Here is a 25,373-nt window from a genome sequence, read left to right as displayed (position 1 = left end):
TTGCAGTAACCTCTTCTGTAAAAACTTGGATTTTTAAATGAAATACATTAACTTTTTCTCCCATAGCCAGTATTTTATTTATAGTCAAAGAATAGTAAGAGATAATTCCTTTGCAGAATCTATGCCAATTAGATCATGCCAGCAAGCCTGGTCTCTCAGGTCTCTTTTCATTCTGCTTAATTTATTATTTCAACTCATTTGCCAAGTTTAGATGTGAGGTTTATTGGCCTAGAATTGCCAAGATCAAGCCCTAGAGTTTTAAAAAATACAGGCATAACTACATGGTCGTGCTTAAATAGTACTTCATTTTTGTAACTACTTTTTAAGTATATCTGTTTCCAAAACAGACTCTTTTCTCCCCAGACTACAATATTTAAGGGATGTGGAGGAATATGCACTGAAGTCCCAGTTGGTAGATAAGGGAATCAGGCACTTAAATCCTTCAGATTCCTTTGCAGTCTTATCTATACAGTGAAATTCCAGCAGGACAAAGGCTTCATATTAACGTACAAAATATTGTACTGAGGATGACTATTACATAAATGAAAAATGTGGTGTGCCCTTTCAAAAGGTGTTTGCTGAAGAATGATTGATTGTAGAGGATGAATCCTGAGTTGAGCACCCAGGGTCCCTGCAGGAATATGCTGATTTCACCTCCATAGTCCAGCCTGCTGTGTCCTGTCCTTAGGTTTTCACGGGTGCCAAATGTTTTACCATACCTGAGAGTTCATCTAAGCAGGGATGTGTCACTGTGTCTGACCCATGTGTACATCTCAGTTATCACATTGAGAGTTTACTTCATTTTGGTGTTCTACTGAACACAACAGAACCAGTAAATACACTTCCAAGTCCAACGAATGTTTGATCACATATGAAAAATTTACTGTTATAAATTAGTGTAAATCACATCTGGTGCCAAAGTATCACATTGTGGATCGTACTGTTCCATTAGTACCCTAAGGGATCCATGACTGGCTATCTAAATGCTGTCACTGTTGTAAAGTGGATATGGGAAATATTTCATGTACATTGACTGATAAAATCTCATCCCAGAACTTTTGCTGCAAGAGTTGGCCTATCCAAGTTCATACAACAGCGGTTCAGAGCTGAGGATCCTCACTGATCATACTTAAAGAACTCTACCACTGTAATGAAGAAAATTTAAAACAAATTAGTGATGAAGTGTTGTAATTCAGACAGTATATGTTGCTTCATTCATCTTCACATCAGCTATGTAGTGGCTATTCAAACAAAACTTATTTTAAATACACCCTTTCCTTAACCTCAGGAGATTGGTAAGGGAGTTGGTTGGCTTCTGTAGGAAGGCTCTGATGGCCATGGTGTAAACCCACACAATATGATATTTGAAATAATTAAACCTAACAGATTAAGTTAAGGGCTAAGAAAAACCCAGCACTCACTTGCATCCATTGTTTCCAGTGCAGTCATGTAGTCATGCCACATTAATTTAGCCGGATAACTCAATAAATTTAGCTAGATAACTAAATTTAGACAGATAACCAGAACTGATACATCACTTTTGTAGCTTTTGAGCCTCGTCTCTAATGTTAGCTCCCTAATATTGTAGTTCAGCTCACTCTGGGATGCCTTAGCCGTCCTCATTATTAGTATAGTTTACTAACAGCGTGTCAGTGTTAAATCACTGAGGTAGACAAACAACTTTGGCACAAAAGAATAAAAAGGAATCTTTTGGTATGCTACGAAATGTTTCATGTGTGCAGACCATGAAAGCTGCAAATTACTGTCTGTAGTGTTCCTACATATAATACATTTCAGAACATTAAAATATTTTCTTTATATCTCTTAAATACGTAATAAGAACTTGATCTCTATCACTGTTAGCAATAAGGCAAAATAGCAGTGAACCTTAGGACTATTTATCTCAATCTATTCTGATTAAAGAATATGAAAGAAATAAATTATTATGGAGGGATATCTTTTACTAGCCGATTTAGTGTTCATCCCTTTGTCTGAGAATGCTTGTGGACCAATATACCTAGTAATGTAATTGCTATTTACTTGGATAAATATCAGTCATATATTTTTCTTGACCTTTGAGTCTATTTAAAGCAAAACGGAAATAGATGTTTATTGTTTGCCAGCCCTTTTTTCTGTTTCATTTTGCTGCATATGTTCTGGAATCCAGTTTTCTAGGCAAGCTGACTGCATTCATTCCATTTGCCATTCTGCCATCTGTGAAGTAATTAACTTTTGACTTATGAAAAAAAATCGAAAAGAATCATAATCATTTTATTTGTTTCCCAGTACCCCTGAAAGATAAGCAGTAATATTATTTCTGTTTCAGCCAGGGTCATGCATGAACACCCAAAATCTGGAAGTTACTCACAGCTTTCTTTACAGTAGCCATTTTAATTTTATTGTAGCTAAAATTTTACTCTCGTAACTGCGAAGACTGCTACAATGAGCTGTATTTCTGCATCTGGGTTGAGTGTGGCTCTGAAACTTAATATGCGGACTGGATTAAATAGTTTGATACAGACTGACATCCTCCTCTGACAAACCACAGCACTCAAACAAAGATTTGCAAAACTATTTCATGATTTACATTTTATGTGTTTTGGGATAGGAGAGAAAAATATCATAGTTTTTGATTGTAATTTACGAGCAGATTTCTATTCCTATCAATGTTAAAAGAAGATGCTGCTGAACATCCTTACATGATATTAGTTTTCAGTTATAAAGAAAAACACCTTACAGACCTGTTATGGTGCTGATAACATTAGATCACAAGCCATGTTCTGTTGTGCAAAAGAGCAGAGAGCTGGCAAAACATCTATTTGCATGCTTTGCCTATACCAATTCACAGTCTGATGAACTAGCCTGAAGCATTCAAGTTCATGCTATAGCAAAACCATGTGTAGCTACTTATCCAGGTTGGTGCACTGATTACCTTTCTTCCTGCTGTTTTAATCCACTTGAGTTGACACAGGATGAATCGATACAGCAGAAATGCATGTTACCTTTACCAGTTTGCCCACCCCTACCTCCAGGTGTTGCCCCTTCCAAAGCAGAGGTGGCTGGACCACACAAGGTTTGCAACTCAGAAGGTGAAAGACTATTTTCTGCAGCAGTTTAGGGACTGCTTCAGGTGTGGTTCAAGCATCCTTTGGCATGGGTATACAACAGCTGCAGGCACCCTACTGCAATCCTCACTGTGAGTCAACCATACCAGGATTACAGTCCTTCCTTTAGCGCTGCTAATGTTGTGGAAAACATTTCCTGAGATGGTCATTTCATGGCCTTTTCCTTGCAGTACTTTCTGTGGAAGAGTCTCTTGTCTCAGGAAGAAGCATTTCAAATAACTCTGTGTCATCTGACTGCCAGGGATATTTTGCTTATCTAGTGAGCGAGCTGAACAGACTGTATGGATGATAACTGGAGAAGAACAGTTTCAGGCCAGGGGTGACAATAATTTTACCCAAAATAGGGTAACAGCATAACAAACTATTCATAAGCCATCTCTCCTGGAGAACTGAAGGCCATCCTACCATCTAAAAAGATTGAAAGAGCTGAACAGAGGTAAGGAAGGACTAAGTCAGAGAACAGATGTACTAATCCATGCTCAGACTCCATCAGATGGGATTTGAAACTGCTGTGTCACAGGCCTGGAAGAAGAATGGCAGAGTCAGTCTCTGCCTTTTGGCATATTGCAGAAAAGAAAGAATTCATCCCAATTAACCATTAAAGCACAGAAGCATCCCAGCTACTCAGCTCTGCAGCCCTTGCAAATCATGTAGGTAAACAGGTAAATTGTTAAATAAAACAGGTTACAAACACTTATTTTCTAACAGGTTCTCCATCCCATATGCTCTGAAAATTGTACAGCTATATTCAGCATTTTTTTCTGATGGGATGGTAAGGATTTTAACAGAATATAAACAGTACACATTTTTTAGTTTGGCTTCAGAGTTTAAATGGCTGGTGAACTATGTATTGCCCACAACACCAGAGTTTTATTTCCCTTCCAATGGGCCACAGATTTGGGTCTCATTAATAAAATTTAGAAATTCAGACATCTTTATGTGCATTATCTTACATCTTGTAGTTTCAGCTACACATTCAAAATTATAAATATATGGATATGAATAGTGTTCTTGAGGAATATGGATGGGTGCCCTGGAACTACTGGAATCAAAAATCTGGCATAGTATTAGTTGGCGTAATCTTTTGTCTCAGTTTTCCCACCTGTGTCATAAAAGTTATTTATTCATACTCTGGCACAGCCCAAACCAAAGTAATTTTTTTCCAGGGATTCAGTTAATGTTGGCATAGTGCTTTCAGGAGGCAAAGAGCTCATTTCTGTAACATCTGGTGTAAGACAATCCAATCCCTCCAATTTCAGCAAATCCTTCTGTAGTTTAAGTCCTTTGTAGTGTTTTAATGACTGAAACCATTTAGTACAATCAGCAAAGTTTAGTAATGCACAGTCTTGTTCTCTCTTTATATAAATATGTAAAATAAGTATTGCTTATCTTAACTCTGAATGATATAATCTTTTGACCTTTCACCCTGGTGAACAGTGTGAAAATGGAAGTTTTCTGCTATTGTGTAACCCAATATAAAGCTAGGCACATTGTCATTCTACTGGCTTATTAGCTACACTTCGGGCACCCAGGAATGGGATTGTCTTTTTGGATAGAGACTATTGGGGGTTGCTGCAGAGGTGTTTCACACAAGAAAAGTACCCTAGGTACATGCACACTTGAGGAAGGACAAAACCTGCCAAAGTTCATGCTTCTTTTTTTTTGTTTTACATGATAGGTCATATGTTAAATTTAATCATCTCAAATTGTATCTATCAATCTCTTACTAAATTATTAACTAGATTCTCAGACAGTTTTCCTGGCTCTGATTTAAGTTGCTTCTTTCTACAGTTTACGAGATTGTCTTTTTAGGAGCAGCTTTGCTGTCTTTAGAAACAGTTGCTGTTTTTAAGAATAACTCGCATAAACAGTAGGTTTAATTCCACTGGATTATGCACAGTGTTTTCTGGATATATGGTAGAGCTAGCTCAATATGCAGAAATGCCTAGAAAAGAAAGGAAATGTCTTTTTCTAGCTGTTAAATGTTAGATGTTGATTTAATCTTCAATATTTAATCACTTCTTATTGGCCAGCATAGCATGGTTGAAATATATGCACATTCAGTGTAAAATCCTATGTATGCTGCCTATTGAAATAGTTGTTACCAGTCTTGAAGTTTTGAATGCCAAAACCAGCCCAGTGAGATTGTGTTAAAGCTGGTGAGTTTCATCTTGACCTCTTGAAACCTGCTTTCTCAGTAGAAATCACTTGATGTGAAAGTCAAATTTTCCTCTGTCCAAATGTGTTGAATTTCAGAGTTACAGTGTAAGACTCATTCCTTTATTGAGGGAGCAGCAAGGACCCAGAGACCAGAGCTCACTCTTGTGTCACCATAGACTGTGGACAACTGTCAGTGACTATTCAGTACGTTGTTCATTCTGCTGAGAGAGTGAAGTCTGCATTATTGGAAGCTGCAGAATAAATATCCTCTTCAGTACATTCTTTCACATTATTCCTTTCAATCCTTGAATGAAATACCATCTGGTTCTGATGACTTACTGTAATTGCATCTCTAATTGCTCTGTAACTTCCTCCTTAGAGAGTTCAATCTCTGTGAAAGACATATTCTGATTTACCATTAAAATTGACTTCAGTATAGCAATTCAGTTATCAGGACTCTCCTCTTTCTACATCTCACTGTATCCGAACAGTGTAGAAGGATAATGGCTACTACAAGGCAGGATTTTTCTGGCCTACAGAAATGCTGCTTTGGTTAGAGATGTTTTTCTTGGAAAACGTTACAGATCAGACAAGTAAAGAAAGGAGATGGATTGTGAACTCCTTAGCATTGAAAAATCTGATCTTTATTATCAGTTCTGTTGCTTATATCTTTCTAGACTCAGGATTGACATTATCATTGTCAATCATACTGACATTATACCTTTACAATGGAAGACTTTACTGCATTCAGTGTCTCTGTCCCTGTTCCTTAGTGCTTTATTCTGATGTTTCTCAAAGTCACACTGACTTTTTGAAGTACTGAAAATAGTAAAAAAAGATGTACACACATTTTCTCATCAATGTGCATGCATCTTTCTGGCCCTGTAGTTATAGTGTAATGAATGCATCATGGCTCATAGATGCAAGTTGTTGAAGCATTCCAGTTAATGACAGATGTCACTGGAAGGTTGAAAGTTCATGAAAGCTAAACATCTATTCTTTGATAGGTTTCAAGACCACACTTCAATTCAAAGAACACATAAAGAAAACCTTTTTTGGTCCACGAACCAGTAAGAGAGAGCCTAACAAAAGAGATCCTGCAAACAGGGCAAGACACAAGACATCTTCAACTAAGAAAAAGCAGCTTGTTTAGCCCTACCTCTTGCTTCCCACATTTTGCAGTTGCTATTTCTTCCTCTCCAGTATCTGAAATAATTTGCAAATAGGTTTTGTAAATGAATGCCTCTTAAAGAAATGAGATATCTTACTTCCGTGTCAGAGGTACAGAAGAACTTTCTGTTGCTAGTTGTACCATCCAAGAGAAAATCGGAGGATATATCCAATAGTGCTCAGTTTCCCCACATGGATCCTCAGCTCCGGATGGTGACATACTCATGCTTGTTAGGATCTCAGGATTTTTTTTTTTTTTTGCAGCTCTTGAGTTCATCTCAGTTCTTGGTTCCACAGGAACAGTCCCAAGATCTTAGGCATTTTCAGAAAGATCTCAGGTCAATATCAGCAATGTGGTCAGCATAAAACCTTGCATCATAATGTGATTATAATCATTATCCCACATGGCTTCACTTGCAAGATTTCACCGGAGGCTGCTTCAGAGCTGGCTGCTGGACTGAAGCAGCATAAGGGCATTAACAGTATTACTTCTCTAGTGCTGTCTTCACACAGGGGTGGTGAACATACACACTCAGTGCCATATTTCCCTCCCTTCAAATATATGATCTTAGCACATTCCCCAACACATGCAAACAGAAGGCATATTGACTCTCAGTCGTCCACTCTTCCTGAAAATGTATTAAAACTCACACAATCCAGTTCGCCTGCAACGATTTCATTCTCCTAAAACAGAATTCACACTTCACATCCTGAGAGACTGCACCGTGCCTGTTACATTGGCTGTATTCACTCTGTAAGGGAGGGAGCAGTTTTCAACCTTATGCATTCAGCATGAAATAACTTGCATGGCACAGCAGTTAACAGGTGTAAACAACCACCCACAAGACTATTTTAAACAGTCAACAATCCCCAGGCTGCCAGGTAATGTGAAAGGCCAACCCAGCCAGTACAAGAAGGAGAATGAGTAATGAGTTGAAAACATACCATTTTGTGCCGTAAGAGGCCACACTCTAGGCCCTCTCTGAGATGCCCTTTGGCATCCTAATATAAAAAAAAAAAAACAAAACCAACATGTATAATATTACTACATGTCCAAACCTATCTGTTGTTAAGAAATTACAGTCATTCAAAATGTTTTCTCTATGTGGCCCCTATTATCTATTTTTCTTTCTCTCTACACCATCACCTCGCCATGCTTCTAGGGTGCCTGAAAGTCATAGATGGAATACAAGTTTCCAATGTCTCTGAGATGAAGCATTTGAAGTCCTTAGATGTATGCACCAGCCAAAGTGTATGAGCGATGTAAGTGTATCCCTATGTACAAGGGATACATAGAGACAAATATTTCAGAAAATTGTGATTACAGTAAATTCAGTGAACATATGAATGTCAGCTACTTTGGTTGGTGGAAGGAGGGGTTATGTAGAAATAACCTGGATTACCTGATTTCTTTCTGAAACCTCACCCTCTTCTGGAGCCTGTGTGTGTGCAAATCTGAATGTTATCTTTGCAACTGTTGGTGTCTCTCCTGTTAAGCTATACCACTGCTACAAAGACATTTATACTGTTGACATTACTATAATTAGTTTAATGGATTAGTTATTGGTTGGAAAATCCTTCCCTAACTAGAAGAATATATTTCTATGGTTTTTGAGGTCCTTACTTATTCTGGATTTAGCTTTAGAATACTTAGCAAAATCATTCCCAAATCTAAAGGCATTGGGAACTTTATGGCAAATTAATACCTATTAATAGAGCAAATTTGCTTTTCCAACACAGTGATTGTCCACTATACATTCTCCTTTTTGTAAAGTATTAATTATCCATGCAGGAAATTTAAACAATGCTCATGTGACAGGCAATAAATCAGAAAACACTATTTTCTTGTTGTTTAGTGGCATGCTATTTGTTTTCAGGGTATTTTTGGTGTGAGGAAAGGTGCTAGCATTTATCTGGATTTGTTTAGCAAATGTTAGAATGAAATATTTTACATTAAGCTGTTCAGCACTTTGACAATTTAAAACATATTAAGTGATAAATAATTCACATTTAATAAAGAGAAGAATACATGCTGGAAGAAATCTAAGAGTTATGGACCCTTTCTTTTAAGACACATAGACAAAACACATGATTTGTCTTCAAGCAAGAGTAATTCAAATGTCACCCAAGATCCATGCACCTTGACCTCTTTTTGCTGAGTAACACACCAGTTGCATGACAGGTACATTTGAAATATTAAATTTTGATGGAACTGGGAAGTACAACTAGAGCTAGATATGTATGTCATCAGACATGAGAGACATGGCTAATCTACCAGGAACAAAAAACTATTCTACCCACTTCAGACAGAGCACCCAATCAAACACTATATCACTGGAATGGTGATAGAGTTCCAATCAGTTTCTCTGATAGGATGATGAATTCTGTTGGATTTTTACAAGCAAATGATATGGACTCCCCAGAGTAGGATTTGAGGAGAAAAGTGGATTTAATCCAGAAGTAACTGACAGCATGAGAGATTGAAAGGGTCAACGGGAGGAAAGTGAAACTGCTTTCTTAGAAAAGTAATTTTTTATTCAATATAACTAAACCAATCTTGATGAGCCTTCCAGAGAGTCAGACTAGATAAAATATTCAGACAGGCTATTTTAATCTGGTCTCTGTCTATTCTGTATAAATCTCTTTTTAATCTGTGTTCTCTTACCCAATATAAATAATATAAGAGTAAGATTGTATAGCTGAGATGAAAATACAAGGCCATAATAGTTCCTTAATGGTCTGAAATCCAGCCTAAAAATTGTATGCCTGAATTCTGAGGCCACTTTCTAAAGCTGTTGCATGTCTGCCATCCTACTGATAGCTCCTGTGGGGAAATGGAGGGGAGGTGTTTCTTACTGTACAGAGGAAACCATTTTCCTGACTTTTGAGGCAAAAAGGGATTTTCTCAGAGACCTCGCAATGATATGTTCCGATATTCTCATCCTGTGGCTAGAGGCATGGCTTTAACCCCACTGTTATTAAAAAGAACAGTAAGGGCCATGATATGTAGTTAGTCAGCCAGCGCAGCTCTGCAGAAGTGAATATAGTGGCAATTCTGGACATGTTACCAGCTGACATGATGGTATTTTGTTGCACACTAGCAGTATTGGCCTCTTCTGCATCACCTGAAATTAGACAGCATAGCAAACCAGACTAAAAAGGGATCTTTTTCTGAGATAACTTCCTTTCAACCCAAAAGGCACACCACTGCTCCAGCAGTACTTATCTGCAGAGGTTTATTGGTGTAAACATATCCAGAGATCCTTTCAGGCACTACATTTGAAGAGATGTGAGCAGTGGCATTGGCCTTTCTGTGCTGTGATGGAATAAAGTAGCAGGAAACTGAAGCTGTGACTCCATCCTTCCACTCCATCAATCTTTAGGGACAAAAAAGACCAGTTTCTCTCTTTAGGGACAAAAAAGACCAGTTTCTCTCTTTTTCTGATATCTGCATCAGTCAGTGCTGAAGCCACTCTGTGTGATGCTTTCTAAGTCCAGATATCTTGGATTCTTGTGCATAAACATCAGCCCATCCAACTTCACAGACTGAGTTATATTAGGGTTGAGTAAAATTTTGTTCTAAGAAGGTTCTGTGAAGAGAAATTTGTGCCTACCGAATATTAATGATTGCCTTATTTTTTTCTTAGTTTTGCAATGCTGAGCTGATATGCAATATGAAGAAGAGAAGCTAGGTCAACAGACAAATTAAAAACTGAAACTAAAGAGAAAAAATTCAAGCACCTTAACTGGGACCTGAGCACAATTATGTAATAAAATCCAGAACTTCTGAAGACTACTGTGCAGCTGTCACCTAAACCAGTAACACTCCATTTGTTGCTTTAAAATCCTCCAGAATGATAACACACATGGTGAGTTGCCTCAGTCTTGGCAGAATGGAGCAAAATCTTATGTTGTTTTACCCCAGTATTTGGGAGGGAAGCATCACTTCTCTTATTAAACTCGAGCAGCTTAGTCCAGACATTATTAGGTTTAACTCACTCTGACCAACTTAGGCTTCAAAAAAACCACCTCTGTGACAGTTGCCCCTTCCTTTTAAAACACAACCCTGTATATAGCACAAGACGATGGTGAGCTTGTCTGCCCAAGAACTGGGACACCAGTTTCAATTCCCTCCTTACCATTTAAGCTCCCAGTTCACTGATCAATGCCCTAATCACTAGGCATTGACTCTTCTTTGTAGGAACATTTGTCTGTCTCCTGGAAAATTACGTTACTTTGCATTATTGGATTGGAGACACAAACTGTCTTTTGTAGATTAGGTCCCTAATCATAAGGTTACTTTTTTTTTTTTTTTCATTTTATTCAGTGAACCAGGAAGCGATTCCCCTCTCTCTGATCAGTGTGATAAGATACCAATTTTTATGTGGAAATGGAAGAGCACTTAGTTAGATTTGTTTTTAAATAAAATCTCAGAGCTATGTTTGATGAGTGGATTTTGTCCTGGAGAAAAAAAAAGAGGAATCTGGATGATATGCCTAAGAGGCAAGATTTAATGATTCTGCTATCCTATTGCCTAAATCTAGGCAGCTTTCCACTCAAGATACTAATTGTTCTGGTTCCCATTTGAGGCTATCTATCTAAGTCCACATATCTAATCTAGCCACCAAACCTGTGAAGGCAAATGCCTGAAAGATAGACATCTCTGTCCTTACTTTTGGGATCATCATTTATTGGATCCAGCCTTGAGAGCACATTGCTGTTGGGCAGCAGCAAATTAACTTTATGAAATGTAGTTTTTTAAATTCCTTCTTATCTATCTAATAAATTGCAACCTTAAAAAATAGAGAGTCTGGCCTAGAGAGTTAAATTTATCATCACATTAATCTGACTATGTTTTTACTCTGCTTAAAGTTTAATTTCATTCTTTCTCTCTAATAAATCTCATTTTAATTAAGACAGCCCCAAATGAATTATAGGGACTGTTACTGGATGCTCATTGTTGAATATTTCAGAGATAAACGAAGCTGACTCCTGCCCTCAAGTGAAGCACAAACAGCATGAGGGCATAAACACTGATGGGCGTGAGACGGCAAATTGTAATGTGAACTAGAACTATGAGGGTCCTACCAGTAGATCTCGGCTAATAGACACTGTATGGGCAGTGAAAAAGATTGTAATTTCTATAGGGAGTACATAAGACATACTGTCAGTCCTGTTTAGTTGTTTGGGTTTTTTTTCCAATGGCCATCCATGCAAGTACCACGTGCCAGATGTACATAGCAGAGCTGGAATAATATGTACAAATTCATGTACAGATTTGACAGTTTTGCCTTACAGCTTAGCCAGTGAATTTCAATGTTTATCTGTAACAACCTGGCCATCCCAGGCAAGCACTTTTCCTCTCCTTAGAAGACTATCATTGATGCCAAATTATACAAACAGCACTTGGTTCTTCTTTCTAATTTGCATTGGCTTGAAATGGAGTTGTTCAGGTATACTTGAAGGCAGAATTGAGTCCATAAAGGCCCCATTCCTGCAGAGTATGATGTGCATGCAGATAAGTCATCCTACAAAGATTCCCATTGACAGCATTAACTTTATGGCCAGATGTACGATTTTGTGAATTCAATACTTTTGACAAGAAGGAAGTTTTTTGAACATGAGGTGCATGGCTTTTCACAGCCATTAGAAATGGGTATTCAGTAAAAGTTCTTGTATTTGAATTTCAGAATCAGAAAAAGCAGTATTTCTTCTTCATAGAATATGACTGAATATATAGGTCTCTTGGTTTACTGGCAGATATTGACAGATATCAAACAAGAGAATTCTTTGACAATACATGCTTTCATACTCTAAAACTATATTTTTATTTAAAAGTCTGTTGAGCATAAAAGGATCATGAGTCCTTAACAAGTTTATTAGACTCTATGAACTATATAAATGAGAACAAAAGATTTCTATTCCAGTATTGTAGAGCTGGTGCTGTATATTGTAGTATAATTAAAATCAGTTACTGAAATGGTGATAAGGTCACAGTTAGTGTCTCTATTAAGATAATAAATTGTGTTAACTTTTTTTGCAAAGGGGTGGACTCACAGGATTGGGCTTTTAGATGAAGAGTGCACAGATTGTATAAAGCAGTTGCAAAGGGAGAATAATTAGTAGAACTGTGAAAAGATAAAAGCAGGAGCAACTGATTATGTTATAGGTTGATGCCATCCAGTGGTTCATTAGAGCACTGAGGGGCAGGTTTTGAGTAGTATTTGGTACAAGGTACCATTTACAAATCAGGCTACAGAATTGCTCCTTTTTGATATTATCATTCTAATCGAACTTGATTATGTTTAGTGATTAGCAGTTTACTTATGTTCTAACCTACAATTATGGAATACTCTTCATATATACCTTGGCCTATATACATATACACAGGCATATATTATCTTGTATGTGTTGTGTGCACATACAGACAATAGTAGTGCTATATAGTACAGTTGCCACACAAAAGGGCACACATCAGATGTGGAAAGAACATTATTAAAAGAAAAAGCAGCTAATTTTTGCTGCAGTAAATCAGGTTAAAAATATGTGCTCCAGAAGTGGAGCAACTGTTTTATTTCAGAGCTCTACACAAAAATAAACTTTCTATCTTATCAGATGCCTATAAAGAGGACATATACTAAATGAGCTGCATGCAATTCTGAATGCTGTTAAAAGTAACCTACCTACACCATCATAACAATACTGCATTTTATGTGGCCTGTATTTAGAAAATAAGGAAATACCAAAGGACTTGATATCAACATGGGTTTCAGATTGATGCATTGCATTGCCAAGCTGCAGAAATATTGCCTGTAGATGTTAATTTTACAGTGTTCAGTAAGCAGAACTCACATTTTGATTAGTTTCAAATTAGCAAATCAATGTAAAATTTAGAAAAATTAACTGACAAGAAATCTGCTTTCTAGTTTTTTACTATGTACGTTAATATTCATCCTTCAAAATATGATTATCTTTTAACAACTTGAGTTCTTCAGTTTTACGCTAACAGGATTATTGATTTTGCAAAGGAATACAGTCTTCATTATAACAGAATACACCTCAAGAAAAATAATGGTTGCATGAAAATACATTGTTAATAATCAAATGAGAAAGAACCATGGTACAAATAGTAAGGTATCCATGTCAAAGTCAGAAGACTGGATTACATCCTGAATTTGTGTTGATTCACAATGAACATCATACCTGCAAGCGTGAAAGAAGAATACAAGCCATAATCTTGTATTCTTCATATCCACATTTGAAGAGTTCTTATGAAGCAAGAGTTTTTAAGGGAGCATTTGTGCTATCTTGGTTACTCTGTAAAGACTCCACCGACAATATTTGAACCCTGTGCTCCTACTTTAGGCATCTCAGTTGCCTTAATTAAGTGGAAATTCTTCATGACCAGAGTGCAGTCTGCAGACCAGCACTGCAATTCTGGGGAGATCACACTGACATTAGTGTCGCTGCCGTATATACTCCAGCCCTCGCTTGTAAATCTGGAAGGACTAGAACAGGAGACCCTGTCCAGAGACAGTAGTGAAACATGGTAATGTTTTCTTCTACAAACATTCAGCAAACATTCAAAGAATAATTTTCAGGTCTCTCTTTCACCAATTTCACTGTCCAGGCCTCCTATTATTCTTCTGCTCCCTCCAGCCCCCATCTTCCTCCTTGCCATGGGACATTCAAAGTATCTTCTTTCCTGAAAGAGCATTCAGCAATGTCTTTTTAAAGTACAAAGAGAAGTGGCAAAGGAATGTAGCATCTGATAGCATTGCAGGGGACTGTATTCCAAGCAGAAGAGGATCCATGTTTCTGTCAAAGTTAGCGTATCAGGTGTAAACATTAAAAAAGAAAATCAATAACAAAAACATGGGGTAGAGGTCAGAAAGAAGTGACAAGTATCGGTACTAATTATCTCAAGGCAACATATTAATTTTAAACTTCTCTAATTCCATCTGTCTCATTGTTGATATCCTCTTTTTGGCATCTTAGAGACAGAGAAACACTGATCTGGTGGAGAGGAGAGCATTTCTTCTAATACTGATGGGGTGTGTATTTTTCCAGGGTGTATTTGGATTCATAAAATTGGTCTATTCGTGTTAATATGGTCTGTGAAACACAGTATAGTTGTTCTGGATTACATGGTATGCAAAGATACATGAATCTGGCAAACCTGAGTCAATCTTTGCAGACATTTGCCTTAAAATAAGCATGAAGAAATTGTCTTCTATTCATAAGTATGTTTATATGATGTAACCGTTTATTTAGGGGATTGATGGAAGTATCGAGACTTGTTTCTTCTTTTGAGAATGGAGGTCAGTGCTAAACTCTGAGAAATCAGAAACAGCTCACACTACTTTTCCATGCAAAAACAACTTCAGGAGTGATCTGTATTGGAAAGCCTGCAATTCCCTGTGGAGTGACAATTGATAGCATCAGCAAATGGTAAACACACTTTGAAATACATTAGAGGAATTATATATGAGATTATATTGTCCTCTGTGGAAACTGCATGAATTTCAAAATTGCAGATTTTGGTGAGAATGAGTGTGCAGTTATGAAGGAGAAGAAATATTTTCTCTGTGATCCTTTTTTTTTTTTTTTTTTTCTGTAAATAGCAAAAGCAGAAACAGAAAAGAAAGGGCTAAGAAAATGCAAAATGACTGACAAATGGAGTTATCCCACTTCAGTTTTGACAGGAATGTAAAGAGTATTGAAAACAAGCCAGTTTCTTGTCAGTCTGTTTTATAGGAGCTCCTGTCCACTAACAAGAATGATTAGAACAGCAGCTGAAACTTTAAATTAAAATTACCAAAAAAGCCTTTTGAATACTTAATTGTTGCAGCTTTTCTGTCCCCTTGAGTGCCAAGCAGCACACGGTTAATGTCATGCGAGCCTTCCCCCAACTTGTGAAGTCCACAGTTTTTCAAATACAGACCTACATTTTTTGTGTGTCTGTTAACAAGTGTCTTCTCTCATTTAGCAATTGTTACTTTTTTTCCCTAATCTCAGCCACAGGCGGTTAAATTTTACTTTGATCAACTGTCTTGTCTTTATATCACTTGTCTGAGAGATCTGAAGAGAGAAACATGACTGAGGAAATGCTTGTAAACTGGCATTAATGTGATTTAACTCGTTTCAATATGGTTTGGATTAACTTTGGCACTTTTTTATCTGTAAATTTGGATAGATAGTTTTCACAGATGTTGGGATGGGAAAGCATGAACATCTGGATTCCCTATAATAGTTATAGGTGTCCACATATATCTGTGTTCTGACTGTATATGTTGTAATACATAATTCTGTCCTCCATTGTATATTTACATCAATTATTCCCCACCTTCTCTGATCTTGCCTTTTCCTCTGAAATACAAGAAGAGGAATAATGGTTGTTATAACATGCTAGAAGTTAACAAATGGCATGGGTGAGAAGAGTAAAACTGGAGATCTCTTAGGGTAAAATGCTAGCTGCCTGTCACGTCTTCTGCAGAGATTCTCCTTCTCTGGTAGTCCTAGAGGCTGCAGTACCAAATAATTATTTCAGTACTGGATTTTGCCTTTATTATTTAGATCCTTGTCAGACTATTAAGGGCTTTATAGGCTTAAACTGTTCCTTTCACTTCCACCCAGGAGCTCACTGGAGGCCAGTACAGTGGTGCTGAGGGTAGCAGTGTAATGGGCTGAACTCCTTCTCATCCTTGCATGTAAACAGGTTTCCACATCTCAGGCATCACAGGCAAGCTCTTTCTGAAAAGTGTATTACAGTGACTTTACTGTAGCAAATCCTGAAGTGGAGAAGAAGCAGCATGGGGGAGTGGACTCAACTCTGCATTAGGGTGCAGAAGCAGCCTGGCCAACCAAAAGAAGGCCCTGTGTTACAAAAAGGAGTTCCTCTTGTTTAAAATAAATCGCTAATATAAATGGGGTTGATGTTATCTCTGTCTTGGTTAACTGTGTAGCGCTTGAGTGCTAAGTTCATCCAAGTATTGAATAATATGTTCTACTAGTCCAGCAGCTTCAAACAAGATGAAGCTGTAGGACTGTGTACCACAGGAAACTCTTTGTCTTCCTTACTCCATCCAGAGTAGTCCTGGGAGTCACACAGTGAGGAGACACTGTTCCAAATACTGGTTAAGACCAGACAGTTCACAACATAATGGGCTAATGGCTCTTTTTAAAAGCATCAAGATTTTTTACCGCAACTTTAGTGTTTTGTTACAGAAGGTTTTTGTAAGAGTAACAGTTGTAAGCAATATTGTCTCAAGCCTGAAGCACTTTCTAGTTTATTATTATTCACAATCCTTTGCTGCACGGCATTGTACTATGAGCTAATTAAAACTTTGTCCCTCAAAACTTACAGACTCCTTGCTCTATGTTTATTTAGTCAGGCTGAATATGAAGAAAAAGTTTGGAGGTAAAAGCGGATCTATAAGGGTATTGATGTACATAGATCCCACTGAATTTCTTGTTTAGACCTGTCAGGCTGCACTGTCCAGTGAGCTGGTTTGAATTCTTGAACACTTGTGATGTGCAAAGACAATTGGCAAAGAAGGGATAAAACATGCAATCCATAGTTTTGTTTTACTAATCGCTGTTAAGAGTTAGCAGACAAGCCCTTAGCAAACTACTTTTGTTTTGCTAACTCTGCATAAGGATCATGAAGGAAGATCTTCCTGAGGACTTTGAAGGAGTGTAAGAAAAGGGATTTGTGGCCTGCTTCAGAGAAGGAAATCAGAAATGTCTCTGTAGAGTCCTCACTACTTTTTCTTACAGAGCAAAGAAACAGGCTTGGAGCAGGCACAGTTGCAATAGTAGAAGCAAAAGGCAAAACACAAATACAAAAACAGGGACAAAGATACACAAGTTATTGTTAGAATTTTTAATTTAGTTAAAACCATGTGTAATGTTTGCAATTACATCATAAATTGTTGACTTTGAACTTGAGCATTCAGGAATGCTTTGACTACATTCAAAATGATCATATTTTTGTAAAATATTGCCGATGATAGAATATAAATTGTAGAACAGTCACCCTGCCTTCAATAGCCAAAAAGTTACCAGAACAAATTCTAATTTTTGTTTATTAAATATTAATAAATATTAAATAATCCATTTATAAGCGCATCGATAATAAAATAACAAAGTGATATGAAACAGCCAACAGCAACTCATCAAGAATGAATCAAGTCAAATCAATCAGTTTTCCTTTTAGGCAGTATAACTGGCCTAATAGATACAAAGGAAGCAGTGGATGTGATATATTTGGACTTTAATAAGGCTTTTGAAACACTACCAGTTACATTCTCATAAGGAACTTAGGGAAATGTTCTGGATGAAATTGCCATCTGGTGGGTGCACCTACTTGTTGCAGAAATGTACTAAAAAGGGGTTATAACAGTTCACTGTCAATTTGGGAAGATGTTTTATATAACATGCTTTACAGACTTTTCCTGTGCTTTGTTCCAGTTTCATTAATGAGCAGAAAATGCTCATCAAAAAGTTGGGATTTTTTTTTTTTCCACTGGTAAGGAGGGAGTATTTTGGAGGACAGAATTAAAATTCTGAAGTCATGGTAGCTTGAAGAAGTGGTCTGAAATCAATAAAATTACATTCAATGAACATGAAAGAAGTGCTACAGTTACTAAGGAAGAATTAAATAACCAAACAGAAAATCTGTAATAAATGTGATAATATCATACAAAGAGGCAGGGTTGGATCACAATCTAAATATGAAACTACAGTTTAATACTGCTGTAAAAAAAAGGAGCAGATGAATTGCAGTGTTTGCATGTAAAGCACGGGAGATAGGAGGTATTTTTTTTAGATATGACATTTTAACTAGAGCATTATGTCACATGCTTGGATTTCAGGAAAAGGTAAACAAATTGCTCAGAGTCCAGAGGAAAGTCAGAAGAGGTATGAGAGGTTTAGAAAATGGCTTGTGAGGGAAATTTGAGAATTTGCTGATTTGTTGTGCCTTCTTTGTTTTAAACTACACAAATATGAGAAAGCTTGTCATAAAGTGAAATATTAAGATTATTATAATGATAAGAAGCCTGAATTTCCTCCTATCAGCTGCGGATAGGACAAAGGTAGTTAGCTGAATTTACCCAAGAGAGAGTTAAGTTAGATGCTAAGAAAAAGTAAGTGTAAGGACAGATTGTGCTGGAACATGCTAACTGTGCAGTCTCCTTCACTGGAGATTTCTGAGGACATGTTAGATGAATGTGTAATCAAGAGTGATCTGGGTATACTTCATTCTGTCTCAGAGGTTTCTTTCAGCCTAGCTTTGCGTGATTTCTACTTAGTAATGCAAATGTCTGAAATTAGTACTTAGGTGAATTCTAGAAAATAGCTCTTAGGTGGATTCAGGCAAAAGCATCTCTGCCAATAGACTGGCAGCAAAGCCTGCTGAGGAGAGCTTGAAGCTAGGGATGAGAGGATGAAGGGAGATGGTGACCCACAGTCCGTTGAGGAAGAGGTGGGCTGCATTGACAGAAAAGTGCAAAGGGTATGATAGACAAGATAGAGCTTAAGAATGACAAAGCAGGGTGAAGGAGGCCCACTTCAAGCACATGCACACAAACAGGGAAGTGCCAAGAGGATAGCATCATGGGGGGGATCTTTCATACTTTCTGAGAAATCAACAGACTGGAGCACCTCTCTGAAATGCCTTTACACTAATGCATGAATGTAACATGGGACAAAACAAGGTGGAATCAAAAGCACGTGTGCAGTTGCAGGACTACGATCTTGTACAGATGCAGTGGGAAGCCTCCCACAACCATCATGCTGCATGGACGGACACACACATTAGCAAGGACGGGTGAGGAAGATAGTGGGGGCATTTGTTTTTTTGTGAGAGCCTATCAGGAATTCATGAAGCCTTGTCCTGGGACAAATGATAAGCCAGTCAACAGTTTGTGGGTTAGCATTACAGGGTAGATCATGTTGTGGCAGACGTCTGCTACAAACTCTCTGATCAGGAAGATGTGGGTATCTTCAGACAAGGGGAAGAAGCCTCACTTTCAAAAGCCCTGGTTCTCATGGGAGACCTAATATGTGCTAGATGGCAACACAGCATTAAACAAGCAATCCTGGGGATAGATGGAATGTATTGATGAGAACTTCCTAGCAGTGGTGACTGGTGATCCAACAACGGCTAATGCTCCATTGGATTGGATGCTTGCAAACTAGGAAGGGTTTGGGATATGAAAGTTGGAAGCAGTCTTGGCTGCAGTGACCAAAAGGTGGTAAAGACTCCAATCCTGAGAGAAGAAAACGTCACAAATTGGAGGAGCACAACTCTGGATCACAGGATAGCAGACTTTGGCCTGTTGAAGGATCTGCTTGGAAGGATCCCACAGGATGGTCACAGAGAGCCTGATGGTCATGGAGACCATGAGAGCTGGCTGATTTTCAGGTATCACCTCCTTCAAGCATAACAGTAAGCCATGCCAATGTGAAAGAAATCAAGTCAAAGCAGCAGGAGGCCTGCACTGATGAATGAGGAGCTCCTGACTCAACTCAGACCTAAAAAGGAATTGTACAAGAGGTAAAAGCTGGGACAGGTGAAAACAGAGGAATATAGAGACACACTCTGAGCATGCAGGAACAGCGTTAGGCAGGCTAAAGCCCATCTGCAGTTGAATCTTTAGAGAGACAGAAGGGAAAACATGAAGGACTTTTACAGGTCCATCAACAGCAAAAGGGAGATTAGGGAAAATGAGGGTCTGACACTGAATGTGACAGGGGACCTGGTGACAAAGGGCATGGAAAAGGTCGAAGTATCCAGTGCCTTCTTCACCTCAGACTTTACTCATAAAATTTGCTCTGAGGAACTGCAGGCTCCTGAGACCATTGGGAAGGTCTGGAGCAATGAAGTTTTTACCCTGTTAGGAGGATGATGTTAGGGAACATTAAACCAAGTAGCCGTATACAAATACATGGGACCCAACTAAATGCATCCCTGAGGACTAAGGGAGCTGGTTGATGTTATTGTGAGGCCACTCTTGATTATCTTTGGAAGATCATGGTGGCTGGGGATCTTCCAGAGGACTGAAAAACCAAAGGTCACTGCTACATCAAATAAGGGCAAGCAGAAGGATCCAGGGAACTACAGGCCAGTCAATCACACCTTAATCCCTGTGGAGGTGATGGAGCAAATTCCCCTGGGAACCATTTCCAAATACATTGTGATTTAGGCATTTTCCAATCCTTTGTATAAAAATGCAAAATATTTTTTATTTTTAGTATCATACACAAAGTTTACAGGTAAGCAACATTGAGGCTTTGTTCAGTTCAGTGATCTTGCTAGTCAAATGTTACTTACCCTTTTCCATCTCAACAATAAGCAGACTCTAACTTTTAGCATCACATAAATGCTAGTGAAGCTCCACATAGTCAGACAATATCTTCCAAACATCACTCTCCTGTTTTGTATTGGGGATCAGATTTCCAAAAAAAATGCCTGCTTATTCTGAACTCACCCATTTCTGCATGACTATCCTAATGCAATAGTTGAGCATAATAAAGTGGAACCATCTGGGACTAGTAGATATTTGTGTGAGAGAGTGAAGATGAGATTATCTGGGTGCAGACTGATTGCAGTTGCAGAAGCAATAAATTCATTTTTAAAGGAACAGTTTTCAGGAAGTTTAATTTGCAGACTGAGAAAATTAATTGAGAGCATGGGTAATTTTCATCTTTCCATCCAGCAAGGAGAGAAAACTAAAGGGAAACAGTGAATATAATCAGAATGACAGGAAAAAGAAACAGTCACTCATAATTGGTCTTGGTGACAGCATAATTTTTTCAAGAATACAATCAGAGGTGTCTGAAAATTATTTTCAATAGCACTAAAAATGTGAATGACATCCAGTCAACTATTTATTATGACCAAAACAGTTACATAATGTCAGACACTTGGAGGGGACAAATCCAAATTCCAAATTTAAATTATTTTTAAAATCCATAATTAAGATATAGATCACTCACACAAGTTCTGTGTTTTTCTATAACCTCTGTGTTTTACTCTTGATGCAAACCAAAAAAAAAAATAATCTTTGTAATTCAAGGGGAAGCATTATACAGCTTTATTAAGCAAGGCACTGTTGTGGATCTCTATTGAGGCTGTGGGAAAAAATGTCGTGAAAAAATTAAGATATTTTGGCATTTGCATTTGTTCTGAATTAGCATAAAATTAAAATATCTGTTTTTTTAATAAAACAAAATGATTTTTTGTAACAAGCTTGTTTTCACATTCGTGATGATCATGGCTGAGACTGCCTGTTTCCTGATTCTGGGGATGGTTCTGCATGGGTTATGGAGTATGCAGAATTTAGTGCTATTCTGAAGACTGATAGTTAACAACTGGCCTAAAGGAGTTGTCTGCCAGACTAAGAAGAGTGCAAGAAAACTACAGCCCTTGCTAGAAATGGTGGGATATACTACTGTATTTGTGATGATAATGAACTGTCTTGTACCAAAAGAATCCCTAGCTGGCAAAATGTGTCTCTCCTGCTACTGCTTGAATTGTGAAAAATAAGTGAAGCAGATCTGATAATCCGGCCCATATGACTCCTTTACAAAGTAAACATTATCAATGAACACTTGATTTCCTGTATCCTCAAGGAAAATTGCTTTGGAAGAAAAGACTGCTCATGAGTGGCTTTTGATAGCCTCTTTTGAAATGCTTATCTTCCTGGATCAGCAGGCAAGTCCTGTCTGTTAGGAGGGCTCCACTCTATCTCCTTGTTTGGGATACCAAGGGTAATTCAGACACATCTGTATCTCGGTTTTCATCATGTTTTGTTCTGCTGTAAATATCAGGTTTATTGACAGATATCAGCCTCTCTGATACTCCTCTGTTGGCTGGAGATGTGAAATTCCCCAGTTCTGTTTTTCATAAGAGCATCTCCCAGAGCAGCAGGGATTGGAAAAAGCTCTTGATAAGTGCTCAAAATCCAGCATTTTTCATTCTTTGTGGTAATTTGCTCTAACGTTGGCTGCCTAATATTGCTTACGCTACAAACATGATTATCTTCCTACATGATTAGCCTTTCCCACTGTTAAAATATTGCGTTCTTTGTGTTTGACCTGGTTGTAAGAACTTCCACATCAGGCTGCTGCTGGAATTGTTTTACATGAAAAACACTGGGACTGTGTTTCAGGCACTCCAGAATCTCTAAAATAAATAAATAAATAAATAAATAAATAAGATGTTGCTATCAAGGACAGAAGACAGGTGCAGTCATGAAAAAAAATGCCATTTCTGCAAATTCAGGGTATCAGTCTAATCTTTGCTATATAGCACAATTATTCTACAAATTTTAATGCCTTCGTTGTTAGAAAAAATATGTCTTAAAGTACTAAGAATAGCTGTCTGTTAGAGTATAATGTTGTGTGCTTCTGCCCTATAGAATTAGCCTTGCAGAAAAGTGCCTCAAGGCAAAAAAGAGGCAAGTCTGAACTTGACCCACATCCGGAGTTTTTTGTGAACATGAACCCCATGGGCTGTTGAGTTGGTAACAATTAGAATTGCAGAAAGTTTTTTCTTATTCTGTTTTTCCTCATGGCAATGCAAAGCAACAAGAAGAATGAATGCAAAAACTATGTTAGTTAATCCATATCACAAATTTAAAAACACTAAAAAAGCAGAAAGCAAATAATATTCTGTCTTCAGAAATAATACCAGGAAATATTAAAGATGGTTACATATGCATCTATAAATCCAACTGGATTTTATTCATAGAAAATAAGAAAGATCAGCCTACTGCCTTGCAGTTCTCATGATGTTATCATAAGCTTCATGGTTTTGAGGGTTTTCTTGGCTTTCTTATCTCTTCTGAAAAATTTTGCCTTTATTCAAAATGGTTTCTTTTTCCTATTAATTTCAACAGGATACTTCTCATGATTAACATATCTGTCATGGCCATACTTCTTTGAAATTGGAAGTGAACTCATTCCTGACATTACAAAGTCTGTTCTTCATTGCATATTTTAAAAAATATGGGACTGCTGCTTTGTTAATTGTCCTCTTAATTATCCTTTAGGACATATGTAGCCTTCTCACTAAAAAAAAAAAGAAAAAAAAAGAAAAAAAGAAATATATTTAAACTTCTGTTTAAGCACTTTTGAAGTCAATACCATATATATTTTAAAAATACGTAAACTAAGATTAAAGTAGGGATACACTAGGGACATAAATGAAGCTTTTAAATACTACATTTTGCTTTGGCTCTTGCACATTAAGGTAGAACAGAGTATTGGGAGAGAATTCTTATATTTCTTTAAAATCCTGTCAACTGTAATTCCATAGAGTGGGCTCGGGTGTATGTGTGGAAACACACCTGCTGCTGGCAGAAAGCATCCTTGGGTCGCCCATGCTACCACCATCTGCGACATATGTGCTATTTGGCAGAGGGATTTCTTGCATTTCCTAGGAGGCAGGCCCCATCCATCCCTGTGCTGTTGCCATGGCCACATTGTCTCTCTTAGCATCCTTGAGTGGAGAAGAGTGCAATCGTGTTGGTTCCCCAGGAGATTGTCTATGTACTTTCCACTTCCTTGTGTGCAGCATCAGCGTGCCAGAATGATGATTCTTGATGATGCAACCAGTAAAATATAGGAAGTTAATGAGACTTTAACCACAGAAGTGGGCAAACCAGAACCTGGTCTTCAGCTGCAGGCAGTTTGTGCTGCTCATTTTAGCATTAAATTTAGGAATCTTCTTACTTAAAAAAAAAAAAAAATACAAAGATGTATATATAACACATTATACCTAGATGATGAATTTAGGTTTCCTTGGATTATGAAAACTGGGTTCAAATTTTGAGAAAAAAAAGAGCAGCACTTGTGAGCTGGTTCAGGGATTATCTCCTCACATACTCACCACTTTAGCTTATTTCACAGCAATCCTATAATATCAGTAAATATTCCTATTTTTGTAAGAATAGTTTTGGTTTCTCGGTAAATTAATCTTTTTTTGTTAGCTTGCTTTGGTGATAACATTTTACATTACGAGCAGCTGCTTTGTAAGGATTGAAGTGAGGACTATGCGATAACCCCACAAAGAAGCAATGCCAGGCTGCACAGTGCTCTTTCTTTGTCTGGGTGCCAGCATTATGAAGAATCGATACAAGAAGAAAAATTAGGATGAGAAAGAAAACAAACATAACTGTGTCTCCACTGCTGTTGCTCTCAAACAAGGCTTGTTTCTCAATGTTAAAACCTTGTTATTAAACAGGTAGAAGGGAAAAGATGATGTAATGCTGTGAGGTATGGAAAAATGAAGTGCTTAGAGTTCAGAACTGTGTCTTCCTCTAAAATTTCAAAGAAGACCAAGGTCGTTTAAAGTTAGTGAAACAGGAGTCTTTCTGCTCTGCCCTTCAATTAAAGCAGGATTTGGGCCCACATAAAGATGATTTTCTCTGTTGCATCCTTTTCAGACTCTAACCCAGTAATGACATCTCAGTTTAGTGTGATGACTTTGATGATCGTTGTTATCTCAGGTATGCAGGGTGGGGAAGAAAACAACATCTTATAAATGCCTGCCACCATAATAAAGTGGCAATATATTCCATGGTTAAGGAATGGGAACTTTATTTCAGAAACAGCTTAAGCATGGGTAGAGATAGAAAAGATTTCAAAATAAATACAAATTTCAGCCATCTAGCAAAAGCACAGTTTAAAGGTCAGATCACATGATTTTTTAATTGGGATACTAGTGATGCACAAGACTTTAGCTGTTATTATTTTTCACAGTAGACAGGCATCCAGCAAACTCATACATACATCCCGTTTGTATATACTGTGGGATATGGAGTTGAGTAAAGCAGGGAGTTACAATCCTTCCAGATCCAGAGCAATAGTTCAAAAACAAGAGTCTTAAAATAGACAGAAGAATTTAGC

General features: G+C 37.6%; 1 protein-coding gene and 1 long non-coding RNA gene across 5 annotated transcripts in view; one reads left to right on the top strand and one right to left on the bottom strand.

Moving 5' to 3' along the window:
• The window catches only part of GABBR2 (gamma-aminobutyric acid type B receptor subunit 2), a 483,193-nt gene that overhangs the window by 387,226 nt on the left and 70,594 nt on the right, over positions 1-25,373 (top strand). The gene's annotated exons all lie outside the window — the stretch shown is intronic.
• LOC141957607 (uncharacterized) overlaps positions 23,195-25,373 on the bottom strand; it is a 31,478-nt gene continuing 29,299 nt past the window's right edge. Inside the window, exon 4 of the long non-coding RNA XR_012633130.1 lies at positions 23,195-23,534. This is a non-coding gene — a long non-coding RNA (uncharacterized LOC141957607). The remainder of the gene's footprint in view (positions 23,535-25,373) is intronic.

Source organism: Athene noctua, chromosome 2 (assembly GCF_965140245.1).
Source record: "Athene noctua chromosome 2, bAthNoc1.hap1.1, whole genome shotgun sequence".
Classification (NCBI taxonomy): Eukaryota; Metazoa; Chordata; class Aves; order Strigiformes; family Strigidae; genus Athene; species Athene noctua.
Note: the sequence above shows the minus strand (reverse complement) of the source record. Positions and strands in the feature narration are given on the sequence as shown.